The sequence below is a fragment of the Suncus etruscus genome, chromosome X (assembly GCF_024139225.1).
Source record: "Suncus etruscus isolate mSunEtr1 chromosome X, mSunEtr1.pri.cur, whole genome shotgun sequence".
Lineage (NCBI taxonomy): Eukaryota > Metazoa > Chordata > Mammalia > Eulipotyphla > Soricidae > Suncus > Suncus etruscus.
The window spans coordinates 102,524,098-102,546,455 of NC_064868.1; positions in this window are offsets into that span (position 1 = coordinate 102,524,098).

Consider the following 22,358-nt stretch of genomic DNA (forward strand, 5'->3'; position numbering starts at 1 on the left):
ATATCATTTATATGTCTACTAACCCCCTCTCTTATTTCTTCCTTCAAAGCAAGTATTTTCTTGGTTTAGTTCATTTATGAAGGTGGCAGAGCTGTGCCTACTACTACTATGTTGGTCTCAATGTCTTCATTCAAATCTATTAGCAATTGTTTTAAGTATTTTGGTGGTCCCACATTATTTGCATCTGTGTTTAGTATTGTAAGCTCTTTGTGCTGTACATATTCCTTGATCATTAAGAAATTAACTTTGATGTCTCTCATAACCTTTCTGAAACTGAATATGTCTTATAACATTTTCGAGCCTAAAGTAGATGTTGTTTAATACAAATTTGGACTTTTCTTACTTTATATTAAACAGTGTTTGTTTTTGCCATTCCATATTTCAACACCAATCCCACCACCAGTGTAAAACTCCCTTCACCACTGTCTCCATAGTTCCCAACCACACCCAAGCTTGGCCCCTTGAAAGGCATGAAATACTGTATATTATTTGTTTAGAGCTAAATGGCAATGAAATCATTTAAAAAAACTACAGCAAGCAAAAATATTGTGAAAAATTAATATATAGCAATGGGTTCATTAAATCATTGTCTGAAGAGTTAGTAAGCTATTTGTTGCTAGTTGACAATTCTATTATTGGTTTTGCTTGTTAACCTTACATATCTGTGATGCCATTTTGGTATCTAATTTGGTGTGTTTCTTCTAGTGTGACATTACCGAAAGATTGGGAAATGTTGCTTGCCTGCACTTGTGGCCTCACAGTCTAGGATTTCCAAGTTCTGTGGTGTGGTTATGATTTTCAGGACTTCTAGAAGTACAGAAAGGTGGACAAAGGGTGTCTTCACTCACTCTAACGAAGTCCTGGCAAGGTCAACACAATACCTAGAGTTTGGGTCAGTTAGGCATCTCTGCAGGGTGAGTGGTAGTGTTGAACCTGGGGGGCCAGAGCGGCATCGCAAGCAGTAGGGCGTTTGCTTTGCACGCCTCAACCTAGGACAGATAGCGGTTTGATCCCCCAGCGTCCCATTTGGTCCCCCAAGCCAGGAGCGATTTCTGAGCTCATAACCATGAGTAACCCCTGAGAGTCACCGGGTGTGGCCCAAAAAGATAAAAAGAGAAAGAAACTGGGCCAGAGGCAAAGCAGTGATTGTGGTGGTTTTGAGTGCTATTGTCCGAGATTCAGCAGGATAGGTACTTGGTCCCTCCTCAGTTATCAGCTGTTAGGCCAGTTTACCCATACAGTTTTTCACTTTTTTTAAAATTTTAATCAAAGTGGATTACAAATCTTTCACAGTAATATTTTAGGTACATAGTGATAGTGAATCAGGGGCGTTTCCATCACCAATATTGTCCTCCCTCCACCCCTGTTCCCAGCATGCATCCCATATCCCCCTCTTTTAACCCCCAGGCTGCTAGTATAGGCAGTCCTCTCTATGTCTAGTATGTTGTGAATTGGGTATCGATTCTGTTGTCCTTGGTTTTGGACTTGGTGCTTAAGTTTGAACCTTTTTTTTTTATTTCTACGTAATGTTCATATGACTGTTTGGTCTTGGTACCCGCCATTATTTCCCCCTCCATTTGTGAGGTGGAGCAAGATGGTTCCAGTTGTGTGGTTCTATTTGAAGGAAAAAGAAAAAAAAATAGTAATAAAATAAAATGGGAAAAATCTAACAAGCTAAATATGAGAGGTGTCCCTCTAGAGGCTATATCTATCTATACATTTTTATGGCATAGTTTACCTCTTTTCAAATGAGTCTATGAAGGTGTTGTCTGAGTGAACATCACCATCTCCCTGGCCTTTTGACGGAGTTGTTTGCTTGAATAATACTCTTTCAACCTTTAACTTTGGGGCTGTTTTTTTTTCTGACTGTTCAAATGTACTTTTTTTTTTTTTTTTTTTTTTTTTTTGGTTTTTGGGCCACACCCTGTGACGCTCAGGGGTTACTCCTGGCTATGCGCTCAGAAGTTGCTCCTGGCTTCTTAGGGGACCATATGGGACACCGGGGGGATCGAACCGCGGTCCATCCTAGGCTAGCGCAGGCAAGGCAGGCACCTTACCTCCAGCGCCACCGCCCGGCCCCTCAAATGTACTTCTTAAAGGCAGCAGAAAGTTGGGTTCAATTTTCTAATTTATCATGAGACTCTGTGTATCTTAATTACTGTGTTTTGCCAACTTACAATGAGAAAGATTATTGCCATGGAATTTTATGTCATCCTTTTCTAGAAGTTTGATGTGTTTGTTGGATATTTTTCTTAAAGTAGCCCCTTTAGTTCTCATAAAGGTGGTTCTGAGTTTATGAAGTTCCTGAGTAGTTGTTTATATGTGAAGCTTTCTATCATTCATTCAAATGTGAATGAGAGTCTGTCTGGATAGAGTATTGTTGAGGCATGTTGAGGCATTCATTTTACTTATTTTTACCTCTATATCCTATAATTCTCTTTGTACCAAGACGGTTTCCTTTTGTAAATTGGCTATAAATTCTAAGATGCTCCTTTATATGAAATTTCCTTTTTTGATCTTTCTTCTTTCCATATTCAATCTCTATGATTATAAACATTGTTGATTATGATATGCCTCGGATGCTTTAATTTGGTCTTTTTGATCTGGTACCCTGAGTCCTCAAAGATGTGCCACAAGTATTTTCCAGCTCTGAGACACTCTCAGCAATGATGGCTTTGACTGTTACTTCTTCATTAGGTTTTCTTCTTGGTTCTCTGGAACCCTGGTGACTCATTTTTTCTCTGATTGCCTTTTATTATTGAAATATTTTTATTTAAACACTGTGATTACAATGTTTTTCTTAATAGTTTATTTTTCCACAAATAAATTTGTTCATAATTGAACTAAAGTCATACAATGTACAAAAAACCTGCACCAGTGCATATTTTTCTCCACCAATGTCCCCAGTTTCCTCTAAACCTTTCTGATGCCATTTTCCCTCCCATCTATTCTCCTCAACCTACCTCTACCCCAGTGATTCTTACTTTGTTTCTTTTAAATTCATTCCTGTTGATGTATGTATCTCAATTTTTGAGACTTTTTTTTTTCAATTTTCTACTGTTGTCTGCATTACATCTTTGAGCCCACTGACTTACTCCTCAGCAGTTGTTCCTCTGCTGGTTAAGCCTTCCAATGAATTTTCATTTTGACTACCAAGTGTCTCAGTTCTGACATTTCTGTTTGTATTTTTCTCGTTTATACTCACAATTTGTTGTGTTTTGTTGGCAGTCTGTTTACTTGCTTCTGTGATCTCACTGAATATCCGATACATTTCCACTCTGAAGTTCCTTTCAGAAAAATTATATAGGGCGTTACTACTGATTGGGTTTGCTGTACTGCAATCTTCACCAACAAGACAAGATTAATGTTTGCTCTGCTTCATGATTCCTTTGAGACTACACTCAAGGTACGTCTTTCTTTCATCATCTTCAGAGACTCTCTAGTCACTGCCACGGAGGTATTAGGAGCTTTGTGTTACTGGGATATTATCTTGTGTCCATATAAGAGGCAGCCCACTTGGGAGGCCCAGCCACTGGTCATGGCCTCTGATCTGTATGTGTGGTCTAATAGTCTGTTTGGTTATAATTATATCATGTAATTCTGTCTACAGTTATTGTGCTCTTACCTTGATCATCATTTAGAGGGCCTGTGTCCTTGGGCATGACCTCTGACCATTTTCTCTCTATATTTGGTGAAAGTTTTTATTGATGAATACATGTTAAATCTTGCCAAATACTTTTGCATCTATTGATATTACCATACTATTTTATATGTGCAGTTGTAGATGTAGTGTATCAAAATTGATTTGAGTACAATGAACCATTCTTTCACTTTTATAAATAATATAACTCATAAATTGATTATGAGTTATAATACTTTTGATGTACTGCTACATTCAGTTTGTGTTGATTTTGTTGAAGAGATATTCAATTATGTTCATTATAGATATTGTTCTATAGATTTATATTTTGGAAGTACCTATGTCTTTGATATAAGTGTACTGTTGCCCACAAAGAGCTTGTTAGGGATAATTCCTTTAACTCTGATTTTATTTTAATTATAACTTTATCTAAACACTGTAGTCTACAAACTTGCTTATAATATAGTCATTTCTGGCATTAAATGTTGAAACACTAATTCTACCACTACTGAAACATTCCCTTCACTAATGCCCTCCATGTCCTACTCTTGCCAAGCTACCCTTGTCAGGTCAAAAATAATTTACTTTATATTGATTGTTATGACAAATGGTAATTGAATTATTAAATTTTCAATAAGAGGCTGGAGAGAGTGCAGCGGTAGGGCGTTTGCCTTGCAAAAGGCTGACCCAGGACTGACTCAGGTTCGATCCCCAGTGTCCCATATAGTCCCCAGAGCCGGGAGCAATTTCTGAGCATATAGCCAGGAGTAAGCCCTGAGCATCGCTGGATGTGGCTCAAAAACAAACAAAAATGAAAATAAATAAAATTTTAATAAAAGAAAAATTTTGAAAATAGATATATTTCGAAATGTGGTCTGAACTTTTACAAGATGATGTTAGTAGTTGAAAATTTTGTGTTGTTTTTTGTGTTTGTGGAGCTTATGTGGCATTTATGTTACTTCACATCTAATTTGTTGTATTACTACTGGAATGTCAGTATTAAAAACTTAGAAAATGTTGCATTGCCACTTATGCATCCAAGTCCTCCAAGGAATTTCAGAATCTGTCGAAATAGAATTTTGAGTTGATATGTCAGTGGCTGTAGGATATGGCTGTGGTAGGCAACTCTCAAGGAGTACGAAGTATTAGGAGGGAGGCAGCCTATCATCACTCAAAGAAGAATCCAGAGTTTTCAGTTCCCAAAGAATTTACCAGGAGTTTTTGTCTGTAAGTTGTCCATGATCATGTCATTTGTAAACAATGATGCTGGGCCATTGGCATGGTTGTGGGGTATGAGTGCAGCTTCCAAGACTTTGTTGGGTAGGTAATTAGTATCACTCCTGTCCCAAATGTGCCCCCACAGTTTTCAGTTGTGAGATCATTGCACCCATGAATTTTTGCAGTTTGGCTTGCCTCTCTTTCTAGAATAAAATTATCTGGCTAATGAGTTGATATGGCAGCTACTGTGAGATATAGCTATTTTTTGACTTTGTGTGTGTGTGTGTTATAAAAATGTAGGCAATAGGTTCTTCTTGAGATTTTGCTAGAAGTTACTAGTAAATCTGCATAGACATGGGCTTTTATTTGGGGGGAACTATTACTATCAGTTCCTTACTAATAATATTTTTAAGCTTTACATTTTGCCCTGATCCATCCTTGGCTAATTGCTTGATTCTTAAAATCCATGTAATGTCAGAGACATAGTACAGCAGATAATGCACTTTGCTTGCATACAACCAACCTGAATTTAACTCCGGGCACCCCAAAACACTGCCAGAAACGACCCCGGAGTTAGATACCTTTTTTCCTCAAGCACTGCTAGATGTGATTTTTCAGCACAGAGTCAGAAACAAACCTTAAGACTATCTGGATGGCACCAAAACCAATCAATAAACAAACCAAAATAATAAAAGTTTTTGTATGTCTCCTAACTTCTCCAAATTACTAAGTAACTGTATTTCTGAGCCATTTTTGGTAATATCTTCACTTTCATTTCTGATCCAAATTATTAAAAGTTTTTTCTTTTTTCAGGGGCCGGGCGGTGGCGCTAAAGGTAAGGTTCCTGCCTTGCGGGCGCAAGCCTTGGACCGACCGCAGTTCGATCCCCCGGTCTCCCATATGGTCCCCCAAGCCAGGAGCAACTTCTGAGCACATAGCCAGGAGTAACCCCTGAGCGTTACCGGGTGTGGCCCAAAAACCAAAAAAAAAAAAAAGTTTTTTCTTTTTGTCTTTGTAAATGTAATATCTATCACTCTTGTTTACTCTTTTCGTTGTTGTTTTGTTTATTGCTTTTAGGTCACATCAGACAGTTCTGAGGTTTTACTCCTGGCTCTATGCTCAGGAATCACAACCAGCAGGCTCAAAGTACATTATGGAATGTGGAGGATTAAACCGTTGGTCAACCACGTGCAAGACAAATACCCTAGCTCCTGTGCTATCACTCCAGTCCCCTCTTAAAAGCCTCCAGATATTTCTTCATTGATCCTTTGTATTGTTTTCTTGATTTATTTATAATTTATATAATTATAATTCAATTTTTATTCTTTAATTTCTTCTATTTTGCTTTCATGTGCTGTTTGGGTCCTAGAGTCTTGCGATCTGATTTAGGTTATTAATTTGAACATTTTATTGTTTCCTTATTTAATCCTCTATTGTTCTGGACTTTCCTTTCAGTGCTGCTTTTTTCTAGTACATGCATTCTGATAGCTTGTGTCTTCATTGTCCATTTATACAGGAATATTTTTATTTCTTCTGTGATTTCCTACTGACTTACTATGTATTCAATAATAAGTTGCATCCTTTCTATATTTTTATTATTTTTCTAACTTTAAATGACTTTATGGGGAAAATTCCCTAATTGCTTGTAGAGTTTTATTTTAGAAATCCAATGTGAGTCTTATGGGTCTTCTGTTTTATGAATCTTTGCTTATCTCTTGCTTTTCCCAGTAATTTCTCTCCTCCCTCTCTCTTTCATTGTTCTTCTTGCTATTTTTAATAACAATGTGAATTGGTTTTCTTATGCTTAGGTTTATTTTGTTTGTAAATCTTTGAGATTCCTTGGATATACTCCCTCCTCAGATCAGTGAAATTCTAGGTTATTACTTCTTTTACCATAACTTAATTTTCTTTTCTCTCTTTTGGTAATTTCTGTCATTCAGATGTCATACTTTTTACTGCTGCATCATATGAATCATATATATTTTTTAAATATTTTAATTATTTTTTATTTTTCCTCTTCTTTATTAATGATGACTAGTATCTTGTTCACAGCATTACTGATTTGAGATTTGACTTTTTCCATTTTCTTTTCTTAACTTCTTTAGTAATTTTTTTTTGTTTTGGAGCCACACCCAATGGTGCTCAAGGGAACCATATGGGATGCCGGGATCAAACCCAGGTCCGATCAGAGTCAGCTGCATGCAAGGCAAAAGCCCTACCACTGTGCTATCACTATGGCCCCAGACTTCTTCCATTCTTCTTCAAAGTCTTACTAGTGTGCCTTTTAGCTCAGCTATTGTACATTTTAACTCATTTATTTTTTTCATACGTTCTCCCAAACCTTTTCTAAGAATATTGATGATCTCTTTACAGGTTTCTTCATGTAATCATGTATCAGTATAATTATTATAAATCTTTCCCAGGCTGTATAGAAAGTTCTGGTATGTTTGAGAAATTTTCTGGATTTTCTCCTCCCTCACAATTAGTGAGGATAAATTCTGCTATTTCATTTTTGTTGTTGTTGTTTGTTTTTGTTTTCGGACCACACCCAGTGATGCTCGGGGTTACTCCTGGCTATGCGCTCAGAAATCGCTTCTGGCTTGGGGGAACCAGATGGGACGCCGGAGGATTGAACCATAGTCCATCCTAAGTCCTCTGCATGCAAGGCAAACGCTCTACAGCTGCACCACCACTTCGGCCCCAAATTCTGCTATTTCTTCAGTATGCTTATATATATATGGTACTATCTAATGAATATGGATAAATAATGAGTATGACTTGAATTAGGCAATTATCATGGATTTTCAGTATTCAAATATAGTCATTGCCTATGGCTTTGAAGTGGCATGGGACTGGGCGAGTGATGAGCATTTGTGTTTACATGTGACATGTTGCAGCTACAATGCTACTAGAAATTTATGCTTACAAGAACACTGAATGGGCTGTATCCCTAATATCAACCAGGGTAGTTTTACAGCACTTATAACTCTAAATATGCTTAGTCTCAATTAAAGTGCTTACAATTTACTGGAATCTGGAAGCTATCTCAATTTAGCCTAGAGAATGCCCAGTGGTTCCACCACAGATTACAATTAAGCAGGCACTAGTATATCATTTCCCTTAGTGTATGCAAAATAGCTCCCTTCAGTTTACTGCCTTCCATCAGTCAAATGAAATTTGGAAGAAGAGTACTGTAGTTCAATTGTATTTATTTTTAATACATATTTTTATTTAAGAAACATGATTACAAACATATTTGTAGTTGGTTTTAAATTTTTATGGGCAACTTTGGTAGTGGGAAAGGTGCCTTGGTGAAGGGTGGTGTACACTCTGACTGAAACAAAGCTATGAACAAGTCAGTAACTCCAGTGCTTAAATAAAGCAATAAAAATCAAAATAAATAAATTTTAGTTTACAATTACACATCAACAATCATTTTACAGGAAATAAGGTGAGAGAATTCTAAATTTTTGTAGGCAAAACCCTATTTTCACAAGTAAGCTTTCAGTAATTAAATATTATTGAAATCCATTTGCATCTCTATTTTTGCAGTCACAAGGAGTTGTTGAGGCTCGAGTGATAGCACATACATAGAGCACTTGCCTTGCATATGGCCAACCTGGTTTTGATTCCTCAAATCCTATATGGTTCCAAGCCTACCAGAAGCTATTTCCTCACCAGATTGAGGAGTACCCCCTAAGAGCTACCCACTACAGTGACCTCAAAGCCAAAAATAATTATAAAAAGAAATAGTTGTTTATTTGCAAGGTTTTAGGTATTATTTTATTTATTTTGGGGTATTTTGTGCTGTTCACATGGGTTACTTCTGGCTCTATACTGAGAAATTAGGCCTGGAGGCTCTCAGAGGAACATATGTGATGCCTGGGATAGAAAATGTGTTGGCCACTTTCAAGGCATCTTTCCAACCAGGCTTTATTTTTTAAAAGAACCTGGTTAGGGCAAATATTACTGGAACATTGATCCTCTGTTCTTTGATTAGCATGGTAGAATTTTCCATAAGGTAGCTTTTACAGGGCTCATAGTGAGCTTTCAGGGAGTTGCTGAGGGTTGTGAGTACTTTGCCAACAACTCAGGTTTTGTTCAAATAAAAATTTCAGTGTCTTTGTTTATTGTCCTCAGTGTAAAGTTTTGAGCTTCCAGTAGCTACTTTTCCCCTCCCACATTTGTGAAAATGGACTCCTTAAGTCTGACATAAGCCACAACTTTGCATTCTACACCAGCAGATCTGGAGATGGTGGTTAGGTATTACAGTAGATTTTCTGGTGGGGCATCATGCAAGACTCTGTATTTAATTCAGTTATTATTCAGTCTTTATGTTGATGCCATGGGACTCTCATTGGACTCTTTTTGGGCAAATTGGCCAATTGACCCTTTCTCATATTAGTTTTTTTTAGTACAGAAATCATTATCTTTACCATATGGTGGTAGGATAGAAAGGGGAATCATGGGAACAGGACACATGGAAATGGCACAGTGCTTCAGTGAGTTCTCTAGGTAGATTAACTGAAATATAATTGTAGACTATGCGGTCAGATGTATCATATACAGTGTCTTTTTTATCTATTTTACTATTGGTCGGACTGGACTGTGCCTACCTCCAATATTTTAATAACTTTATTTAAGCACTGTGGTTACAAAATTGTTCATGATTGAGTTTCAGTTAAACAATGTTCACCTCCCTTCAGCAGTGCACATATCCTGTCACCAATATCCCCAATTTCCCTCTTCGTTCTCGCCTGCCTGCTTCTGGGCAGACATTTCAATTCTCTCTCTTTCTTGTTTTCCCTTTTTGACACTGTGGTTTTCACTATTGTTAACAAAAGGGTACCATATATGTCACTTTATTTTTTTAGCACCCCATGTTTATTCAAAGTGATCAGTTCCAACTATCATTATCACTGTGAACCCTTCTCTGCTTAAACTGTAACCCTGGCTCCTTGTTGAAATTTTTCTGTAATGGACTTGTCTTTCTGGCCCTCATCTCTATTGTCTAAGGATATTATTACCAGACTGCCTTTTATTTTTCTTATCTATCACAAATGAGTGAGATTATTCTACAATGTCTATTCCTTTTCATCTAACTCATTTCAGTCAGCATAATATATTCTCCATATCCATCCATGGATAAGCAAATTTCATGACTTAATTTTTCCTAACAGCTGTGTAGTATTCCATTGTGTAATGTACCACAGTTTCTTTAGCTACTCCTTGATTCTTGGGCACTTGTATGCTGAGGGCCATATTACCCAATGTGACGGTATTTGGAGAGTGTCCTTTAGGAAAAATAGTCTTAGTTGAGGCCATGAGGATGGTGCAATAATGACAAAAGAGGACTCATAGTAAGAGAGCTAGATGGGGCTGGTGAGGTGGTGCTAGAGGTAAGGTGTCTGCCTTGCAAGCACTAGCCAAGGAAGGACTGTGGTTCGATTCCCCCAGCGTCCCATATGGTCCCCCGCAGGCCAGGGGCAATTTCTGAGTGCTTAGCCAGGAGTAACCCCTGAGCATCAAATGGGTGTGGCCGAAAAAGAAAACAAAAAAAAAGAGAGCTAGAAGTTTTATTCTGATTCATGAAAGGAAATTGTGATTATCTGCAAGACAGAGGTAGAATTATCATCATAAATCAATCACATTGTTACCTTGATCTTTAACTCTGAACTTCTAGAAATGAGAGATATTACATTTCTATTATTGGATCTACATAATACAATTTTTATAGTCTGCTGATTAGTCTAAGACAACTAGTTTCTTCTGAACAGACCCTGTCATGTGACTTGCAAAGAAAATAAATATAGGGGCTAAAACTCACTCAGGTGCATTGGTGGTGTTAAGAAAGGACAGAATTAAATATCCAAGTCATAGGCAACAACAGTGAAATTATGAGACCAAATCTTTAATAACCAAAATTAAAAAAGGGCCTGCCATGCTGGTAGGCTGGGGTGGGTGTTGGTGGGTGTTTGGGAACATTGTTGGAAGGAGGTTGACACTGGATTGGTCCTGAAACATTTTATATCTAAAACCCAAAACTTTGAATTAACTATGAATAACTCTGACTAAACTATGAATAACTATGAAGAAAATTATTGACAACTTTGTAAATCACAATGATTTAAATACAAATTTAAAAAATGAAATCTAGGAGTTAGATTTTTATCAGGTTCCCTGACCACCACCAGAAGTAAATCCTGATTTCAGAATTAGGAATAAACTTTGAGGACCACCGGATGTCGCCCAAAAGCAAAAAAAGAAAAATAAGGAGGCCAAATAACACTTGTATTAATTTATATTCTTGAGAATTTACTAGGTCTGTGATTTCCAAAATAGGTATTTCATTCTTTGGCGGCCAGAGGAACAATCTAAAGGGGTGGTAGTAGCCTTGGGTGTATTTGGGGGAAATTTTTGTTTCTCCAAATCAAGAAGGAATATTTTTAAGAGACTGCTAGTGATTTTCCTTCTGAAAAGGGACCAACATATCGAATCAGTTTGGAAACTGTGTACTAGATGCTGCTTCTTTATGGGTCACTTTATGCGACAAAAACAAGTTATTGGTTTCATTTTCATAGTGAGGAACTAATCTTGATAATCCGTTTCCACATCAAAGCATCCCCTTTGCATATGTTTAACCCATTCTTCATCACTTCTGTCTTATTTCTCACTAGTGTGTTTTTCCACGATGTTACTTTATGCATCTGCAACATACTCTGTTACTGTTCTGAACAACTATGAACTGTTTTCTACTAATACATTTATAAATTATCTAGTCAATATTTATTGAATACATATGTTATACAAGGCTCTCGTAGATGCTGAGATGCAGGTGAAAATCATAAAGATAAATTAACTTTTTGCCTCGAGGTTGTTTACATTCAATTAAAATAGAGAGTAGACATATAGAGAAATAAATTTTAAAGCAATTGAACTAGTTATAACTGCTATGAATATAATAGAGAGTTACAGGTTCAATGACTTCTTTATATAAGTTGATTAGAAAATATTTCTGAGGAAGTGACAATTGTGCTGAGAGCTACATTATAAGTGATGATAAAGAAGTGGTGAACTGCAGGAAAATACTAGGGTAAATGTCATAACTTTGACATATTCGTAGAACTTCAAGATAATCAATGTGACTTGAAGTAGTAAGAGACAATGGCAAAAGATATTTAGTGGCCATAATGTGGGGTATAGTTTAGGATGCTATGGTAAAAATTTTTATTTTACTTCTGAATACAATAGAAAGACATTGATGTATTTAATAAGGAAAATCAAATTATAAACTATAAGTAAATTCTGGAGAGAGATGTGTGAAACTATTGCTTCACACATGCTTCAACCCCGAGCAAAATATATGGTTGCCCAGGAGCAATCTCTGAGCAGAGTCAAGAATAATCCCTGGAAATCATTATATATGTCCCCAAATTAAAAAAAAATATTAGGTAAAGCAATTGCACATGATCTACCCTTAATAAAATGAGCCATCATTAGCTGCTATGGGACAATAAGTTAAAATCAAAACAACTCAGTATCCATGCCACCTCATATTCAAGTCTGTAAATATTACAACCTTACTCTTTATTTCAAATTTTTGGTTTTTGGGTCACACACGCTGGTGCTCAGGGGTTACTCCTGGCTCTGTGCTCAGAAATTTCCCCTGGCAGGCTCAGGAGAGCATATGGGATGCAGTGATTCTAACCATCAATTGTCCTGGAAAGGCTGCGTGCAAGGCAAACACCCTACCACTGCGCTATCGCTTAGGTCCCTACTAACACTCTTTTAAGTAGACTATACAGTTGTCAGTAATGGTTACAGGTAAAATGATAATAATGATTATAGTGGTGGTGTCTTTATTCAATATATTTCTTGCCTAAGCGATAATCTGATGAGCAAAATGAATACTTGAACTCTGAATCTATAAAACTAAACTTTGAGACTAAAAAGTCAAATCAAAACAATTGACAATTGAAGAAGCAAGAAAAATAATATCAATATCTTTCTCCTCATATCTACTCGTTTCCCACCTGCTATAATTTTAACTATTTGATTACCACTACTCATCCAGTGAGAAACTTAAGAGTGCTCACAACAATCAGGTGAAGTTTTAATTATGATATTCTGTTTTATAGCAGCAAAAATGAGGCTGAGAAAGGCAAGTTGTTTGTTAGTGTTAATCAAATATTTTAATGTATATTAATTTTCCTAAAATGCCAGTGTTCTTTCACATTTGTAAAACAAATGTCCCATGATTTGTTATTGTTATGTTCATAGATTCCTGAAATTATAGATATTTCTGAATGCATGTATATATAATGTTGTCCTCCACATAGTACTTACTTATGATAAACTGTAATACATCATCTAGGCATAGTAATAATTTAACAGCGATTAAAATAAAATGAAGTGATTATAATAATATACTCTAATAATAGTTATGTGGATAACTTATGTCTCTCTCAATCATAAACTCTCTTTTCTAGGTAATCATTTAGACCATTGCTGTAGGCAACTACAGACCTAAGCAGTGAAATTGAAGATAGTAGGGGACTACTATACTTTGTGTATAGTAGGCAGCCTCTGAACCATTTCTCTGACCTTAAAGTTACTGAATCGTAGAAGTGATGAAGCAGTCCAGTACAAGACTTCTTTTTATTCAGATCAGGAAACTGAGGGTGCAAAGTGTGGACTTTTTAACTGAAGTTCAGACAGCAGGTTAGTGACTATGAAGAAGCCAGGACCCATCACTTCAGAAATTTTCCCTTTATTCTCTATAAATATGGGCCTGAAGATAGAGCTAACTTCTCAAATGTGCAAGACTGTACATTACTGGCCTACTAATCTCACAGGGGTGTAAGGACAATAAAAACATATGAATATATTGTGGCTGGATGAACAATGTAGTCTGATTTTTAAGGCATGGCGAGGGAAGGAGAGTCTGTTGACAGTAACTTCAATTAACCTCAAATGCTCTCGGAAATGAAAATTCTGCCTCAAATGATGAATTTTGCTTGTGTTGAGTACCACACAATTGGACCTGGAGTGGCTATTTATGTGAACAGAAATCCAAGACTTTCAATTCCTTAGTTTTCAAGAAGAAATTACTGGGATACATGTGTAAGATGCTGAAGGTGTCCTTGATAAAAAATAATAGCAAGACATTGTAGGTGAGTATAGTGGCCTGTGCCTTTTAAAACTTATTAAATACACTTTTATTAGTATAGGCTTCATATATTTTGCTAAACATATAAACAAAAGCAATTAAATGATTTAAGATGGAAGAACAAGCTGAAGGAATTTAATCATCTCAGAATGGCTAATTTTAAAGTCATGGTTCTCATATTTAAAAAGGCAATGCAAAGCTTGAGCCCCAATAAATCTCTTCTACATTTTGTTGAAATGCTTCCACCTGGAGTGTAGGTAAGCAGTGTAGTGGATGTTTTTTACTGGGAGTTACTGATTTTGGATGCTAAGTAAAAATGTTAGATAACAGAGCCATGTTTTTCTTTGAGTGACTCTAAATTGCTTTTCACATTTGTATTTTAAAATTGTAATCACATGTATCACATGTCTGCTGATGGAACACACAATAAATTTTGGTAATACTGTATCAGGCAGAAATCAGACCTGATAAACTCCAAGCTTACATAAACTATGATTCTGAATTCCAGATGCTTTTCTTTTTTTTTCCCCTATCAGTGTACTTAGTAAAACACACAGTTGTTTGGAGCCCACCAAAATCTTGTCCCATTACTCAGGGATTTGAGAGACTTTATGCACATTGTTTTTGTCGAAAAAGTAAAGGATTTAGTGGATATAGAGGTGGCTAGGGAGAAATTGAAGAACAGTATATCAAATAGATTACAAGCTCATAGGAGATGTAAATTGGAAGAGGCAGAGAAATTTTTTGTAGTAATCACAAGTAACTACTACTCTTATCTTATGGGCGACACTTTATGAACCCAAAATTTACACTCATGATCCCAGGAGTTTAATCCCAGAGGAGAATATGAGTGAATATCTGTGCTTTTTCTTACACTCATATTTATATGATGTTGATTTTATTAAAAATGACTATTTAAAAAATCAGGACAAAGCTATAGTACAGCAGGTAGGGTGTTAAACTTGCATTTGGCCAACTTGAGTTCAATCCCAGGCATCCCATATGGTCCTCCTATCACCACCAGGAGTGTAATTCCTGAGTGCAGAGCCAGGAGTAATAACCTGAGCATAACCCAGGTGTGGACACATACCAAAATATATGGGACTTAAGCAACTTGGTTGAATCAAATACTGTAGCTATACAGCATTCTGCCAATCTTAGCTCATTAGGGTATTTTCATGGTTTTATGTGGCTTACATATATTTAATGGGTAGATTTATTTTCACTGGTTTTAAGATTCTAGAGCCATACAGCCCGTTATATTCAATAGTGCAGTTAGATATTAAGAAAAATGGAATCTTCTGTGGAATTCTTTTTAAGCACTCTCATCTTGAAACAAACTATACTCATCATTCAAGTTTCATGTACTTCTCGTTATATTTCTCCACCCAAGCCCATTCATGGTGAAATCAGTTCTTCTTCATTGCTTTTCTATTGCACCTTTATTTCTATAGTAAAGCATATTCTACATATTCTTTCTATTATAGAATACTTGAAAATCATACACTTAATTCAATCATGTAAGCATATAACATGGTGATTTACAGGTGCATGTACACTGCAAGGTACATATATACATTTTGGGTGGCACATCCAGTGGAACTCATGTCTTATTACTGACTGCTCGGGGTTCATTCCTGGCATAGCTCTGGAGAACATATGGAGTAGCTCCATCTAAGGCAAGCACCCTTGCCCAAACAAAGTACCATATCTCTGGTCCAATGGTAGAGGTATATTTAAAATCTATGTATTAAGTTTACAAAAGTTTATGCATAAGTTAGTTTTTCTTAAGGCACCATGGTTTACACAGTTGCTCTTAATAGGGTTTCAAATGTAGAATATGTTAGCAGTAATCCAAACTGCCAGTATGAACTTCTTTCTATCAATGGTCCAATGACCCCAGCATGCCTTCTTGAAATGCACATTTTAACTTTGGTTGCCGTAACTTAGATCTCATGATTACAGTGTTTTTGTCTCCATGTATAAAGTATTTCAATTTGATTGACATTATATAATTATAAGTGTATTTATGAAAACAGAATTACTTGAAATTAGACTAAGTAAAGTTGCATAATGTCACAATATGTTCCACAATCTGCAACCTATAGTTTACTGGTTGACTTGTCTTATAGTATTATTTACTATATACTTACCTAACAAGCTGGAGGAAATTATTTTACTTTGTATAATATTGAGGTATGTATCTGCTAAGGTCTTTCTGTTTATATATACTGTCTATTCTCTTTGACAACTTATCAAGGGAATATCATAAATTTATTCCAAACACTTGATTGTTACTTATCTTGATTCAAAAGTTCTGATCAATTGCATGCATTTTTGTCATTTGGTTGTTTCTTTTTTACCTTCTTTTAATTACAATACTGTTTTTATGAAAACAGTGAAAATATTTTAGACATGTATTTTTTATACAATTCTGAGATTACTGATGCCTCCATATTTTTCAATGGCCAACAATAGTTAATTAAATAACTTTTTCTAGTTTCATAATTAAGATTTGTATGTGATAACTGTAATTTATGTAACTATGTGATATGAGGTTTGTACATATACAAATTCACTTCTCTTTGCACATTACAGTTTTATCAACAACTTTTCTTATTGCTTCCTTATGTGTGTAAAAGAGAAGGAGATAGAGAGAAAAGAGAGAGGAGGTGGGAGGGAGAGAGGGAGAAAGAAAGAGACCAACTAAAGAAATTTTGTGAGTTTGGCTTTCTCTAAAACAGTTCTGTTAATCAGTCTTTCATTTTCCTAAATAAATGTATCTTAAATTAGGCACTGCAATTTACAAATGTGTCAATAATAGAGCTTCAGGCATGCAGTGTACCAATACTAATCCTACATTAGCATCGACTTCTCTCCACCAATGTACCCAAATTTCCTTTCCACCACACAGTCTTTCTATTTAACAAGCACACTGGAAAAAAAAGTATTTCTTGGTTTGCAATACTTTCACTAATGACTTTTAATGGACATAATTATAACACCACATTGTACCTATCTCCCTCTTACAAATGCAGCCAAATACTCTCAACCCCACATCCCCAACTCAACTATTTGGATATGTTCTGCCTTTATGTTTCCTATGGACCTTTGTTGCTACCTTGTTCAACAGAAACATTATCAAGCTTAATACTTGTTATTAGGTTTCATATATATATATATATATATATATGATATATATGACATATATATCAAACTTCTATCTTTGTCTTTAACTAAATGCCAAATGGTCTGATTTATATGTATGACTTTGAAATAAGATTTAAAAATACTTTTTAAGATTTAAAAATACTTTTCAATAACAATATTGCCAAATACAGTAGTACCTAAACAGATAAAAGAGAAAGAGAGAGATGGAAGAAAATATCTTTCAAAGGGACAGGCTTGGATGGGGGGAAAGGGGAAACTGGTGACATCGGTGCCAGAAATGTATACTAGTGAAGTGATAGGTGTTGGTATATTGAATGACTGAAACTAAAAAGCAACAGTTTGTAACTGCATATCATGGTGAGTCAATAAAAATTAAGTTAATGTGAGAATTTTGAGGATGATTTCCAGAGTTCTCGGGACTCTCAACCTGCTAGGTCAAGTCGGCAAGACTCTGACAAGTTGTTTAAATCAATTTTAATGAACAGGGAAGGTAGAGGGGCCAGGAAAGGTAGAGATGCTTTATAACAAATTCTTAGGCCCCGAGAGGGAGAAAGATGGAGAGAGAGGTGGATTTGGGACCAAGGTAAGGTCAGATTGATGGCCAGGTAAAAGGAACAGGTAAACAAGCCAAAGGTTACACCTTCCAGGAAAATACAGCTGGGCAGAGCAGTGGTGCAAGCAGTAGGGTTCGATCCCCCGTCCCAAGCTGGGAGCGATTTATGAACGCATAGCCAGGAGTTACTCCTGAGCGTCACTGGGTGTGGCCCCCCAAAACAAACAAACAAAAAATAAAAATAAATAAAAATAAATACAGCTGAGTCCCGTAAAGTTCACAAAGCAAGCCCAGAATAGAAACTGTTTTGCCAACTGCCACCTCCCACTCCTACTTCACAACTCCCACTCCAAACCTCACTCTGGGTCGGGTGAAGGGGCGGGTTTATACCCCTGGACAAACTGCCAGCCAAAAACAATAGGTTAAAGTATTTCTAAAAAGGGCAGACCCCTTTTATGGCTGCAACTGGGGTGTTACAGTGTAATGTAGGACAAGAGATGATGGAGATATAGTAGAGCGGTTAAGATGCATGGAAAGCCTGTCTGGAGTACAGGTGGGGGTGGGTTGGGATGGAGGGAGATTTGGGACATTGGTGGTGGGAATGTAGCATTGGTGATGGGGGTGTTCTTTACATGACCGAAACCTAATCACAATCTTATATGTAATCAAGATGTTTAAAGAAAACAAACAAACAAACAAACAAACAAAACAAAACAAAACCTTAAAAAAGATGCATGGTTGGCCTGGTTTCACTTCTCAATACCCTGTGTATTTCCTCAATTTCTGCCAGGAGAGACTCCTGACCAGATAAGCCCTCAGCACAGCCAGTTGAGGTTCTAAAAGGAACATTTTAAATAGGAAAGGTTAGAAACCATTGTTACTGGAATTAACATAGTGTAGTGATTTTGTCTTTTTACACTTTTCCAGTGAATTTTATTGTAAATTTGTTGTTTGTAAAAACATCCAATAGATCTGTCATAGATTTTGTAATAAATCAATACTAATTTGGAGTCTCACCTAGACTCTGACTTTGCTAGTTGGGGGCAAAGTTTCTCTTTCCATATACTCATGAATTTCTGTATTTTTCAAATTGTGACATTATAGTTTCCTATAATAAATTTTGCCATTGTTACATTTTTCAAAATACTTTTAAATTGATTATCTCATTAACTGTTTATCACGACTCTCTACTGTAGATAAGTAGGATGATGTAGATGCAGTCAAGGCTGACCAATTGACAATGGATTTTTCCCCCTAGTAGTTATACTAATTGTATTGGTAGGAGGCTAAAAGCTTTGTTGAAATATAATTTACATTCCAAATAACTCATAATGTCAATATATATAAATTTTATATTTCAATTTTAATATAAATTGTGAAACCTTACCACAATAAACTTTGGAACATTCATTTCATTTCTTTTGCCAGGGATCAATCCTAATGTCTCACACACGCAAGGCAAACTGCTTGACTGCTGAGCTCCATTTTCAGTCCTTGGACATTTTTATCATCACAAAGAAATGTAAGTAAAATCAGAGAACTTGAAAGTAGAGAAATATCAAATTATGGTAGACATTTAACAAATGCAATGGTAAGGTCCTTGGCAGCATAAATATTAAACGTTTGTACATATTAAAACTTTAGTCAAGGGCCGGGCGGTGGCGCTAAAGGTAAGGTGCCTGCCTTGCCTGTGCTAGCTTTGGACGGACCGCGGTTCGATCCCCCGGTGTCCCATATGGTCCCCCAAGCCAGGAGCAACTTCTGAGCACATAGCCAGGAGTAACCCCTGAGCGTTACCGGGTGTGGCCCAAAAACCAAAAAAAAAAAAAAAAAAAAAACTGTAGTCAAACACATTTAAATTTAGGTCATTTAAATAAAGAAATTGATTATTAAATGAAAAAAATGAGAAACAGCATAGTTACCATATCTTCAACACTGAAGAGTCTCACAACTACTAAATTCTGTCAATAATATTTGTTTATGCTAGATGCTGCATATTTAATATATATTAAATAGCATTTTAATTTCTATCTACAATATTTGTTCATGATATGCAATATATTTATGTATATAAAATGACAAAGTTTTTAAATGTTTACAAAATATTTATATAGTGCATAAATACATTAAATTATTTATTATTTATTTTGCTTATCATTTAAGTCTTTTGTTACTTAGATATTTTCTCCTCCTAGATAAGGGACATAACAATAGAAAGGCGAATTACTTTGCCTAAGATCATAAAATTGGGATGTGACATAAACTGAATTTTTTGATGTAAGGTATTAAGAAAGTCAAGAAAATCCATTCACGGTCTGTCTTAGTGGTTTTCATTTTCTTGGGAAGATATTGACCACTAATGTGATATCGTATTCTATAACAGATGCATAAAAAGAAAAGAGTGGCATGGTTTGTATAGCATATAATAGTGGAACTACAGAAATGTGCTCTTTCAACTTTGCCTCATAAATTATTGAGAAGGAACAATGATTTGCTTACAATTTGACTTACAGAGCCATGGGAAATTAGTTCTCTGAGCTGGAAAGAGCCTCAGAGACCACCGAGTCTAGCCACTTCATTTTATCGATGAAGAAACTAGGTGGACATAGAAAGAGCAAACTATTTGCCCAAGATCATAAGTCTCAAATATAGTGACAGATAATGACCTTTCAGCTGCAATTGGAAGAATGAATTACTGAAGGTAACAACTTCATCTAGAATAACTGCAAACAACAAAGTAGGGTAAAGCTAGATAGTGATGTAGAAAAATTAATTCAGTCAGAATTCTAATATCGTTTCTGGAGGGCTAAAGCTGGAAGTTTGGTAGCTTGTTTTGCATGAGGTTGACCCAGGCTCATCTCTGGCATCCTATATGGTCCCCGTGCCCTGCCAGGAGTTATTCTTGTGTGCAGAGTCAGGAATATACCCTGAGCATAGTCTGGTGTCACCCCCAAACCAAAATAAAGTAAACTAAAATCAATCTGCCACAAATTCACTTGAGACCTTACAGATATCACTTAATCTCTTTAGACATCAATTTATTCATCTGGAAATGGGTATAAATTTATATTTTCATACATATATACATGTTCTTATATTAGAGATATGATATGGTGTTTAGATGTTTACCTTGCACACAGACAAGTTAAGTTTGATCTGCAGCACCCCAAATGGTCCAGAGAGAAAGGCTAGAGGATAAAGTCAGGAGTAAGCCAAGTATAAAACCACTCCTCAAAGATCTTTTGAAAACTGTGCTTATTAAAAATAAAGAGATTGTATTAAATAAATAAATAGTGGAACATTTTAAAAATTCTAAGACAAGGATAAGGCACTACATTCATATGTTGATATGTATAGCTGAGTACTGAAACATAATAATGTTATAAAATGTTACTTTTATAAAATTAAATAAATGCCTTGAAATCTTTGGAAGGTTACTAATGAATTGAATAAGTGAAAACAGTAATAATCAAAAGAAAATTTTAAGAGCTCTATTGTAAATTTGCATATATATATATATATATATAGGAATAAAGGCACAAATCTCTTTTAAAAGCACCATAGCTAGTTCTTTCATAAAATATAAATTGTCTATTTTTAGTAAGTTAATATTCAAAATACATTATATGAGTTAATAACACATCCATTCTGTATGCTATATTGACACTAGTTAATACAATAGCATGGGGCTATTTCCAATCATTTCCATAATAAAGTCTTATTTTGCATGCTTTTTTCCTTTGGGATGCAAAATCAATTCAATCATTTTATGAGGAAAATATCATCATTTTCTAAATACTAGCAGTCACTCTTTCAACTATTATTTATTTAATTCTTCAAGTGTATGCAGATTCAATGAAGAGAGTTATCTCCTAAAATGGGAAAGTTTAAAAATATTACATACGTGAAACTAGTATTGAAAACCTGACTTTTTATGATTCAAGCTACGTGACCAGCCAAGAGCTATTTGTTAAACTTTCACAAGAAGAATGTTTCACAGCGGAGAAGCAGAGCAGATGATGTGTGTGTAGGGGGGTGAGTGGGAGGGCAAATAGCGCAGCTCTGTAAGCAGGAGATAGAGCAGGCAGAAGAAAAGTGATCATATTGACGCATTCTTCCTTCCTCTTACACCTTCCTTGATGGAATAATAGTAGGGATCTGTTCCATGTGTATCATATCACCCTTCAGAGTTTACAGAGTGCTTTCACATTTATTATCTTATTTGATCCTCATGCCAAATATAAAAATGGGATATAGAAGGCATTGTTCTTTCCATTTTGAGATAAGAAAGCAGGACCCTGAAGAGGTGAAGTGTCCTTTCCATTAGTGCCAGGACTAGAACTCACATCTTAGGTCTCTAAAAGCAGTTTCATTCCATTATCTTCATCTAGCTGAGTTTTTTGTATCCTCCAATATCCTTATTTGATGGTATATATCATAAAATGTACCTTTGAGCTGACTGTGCCAAGCAGCAGTAGCAGGTAGAAAAGGAGTAAGAAAAAGAAAAGAAATTAACCCTAAAGGTTTGGTAGGACAATATGGAGTAAATTGTTTCCACTGGTAAAAGATCTTTTTTAAAAAATTCCATTCTGGTCAAACCTTATGTT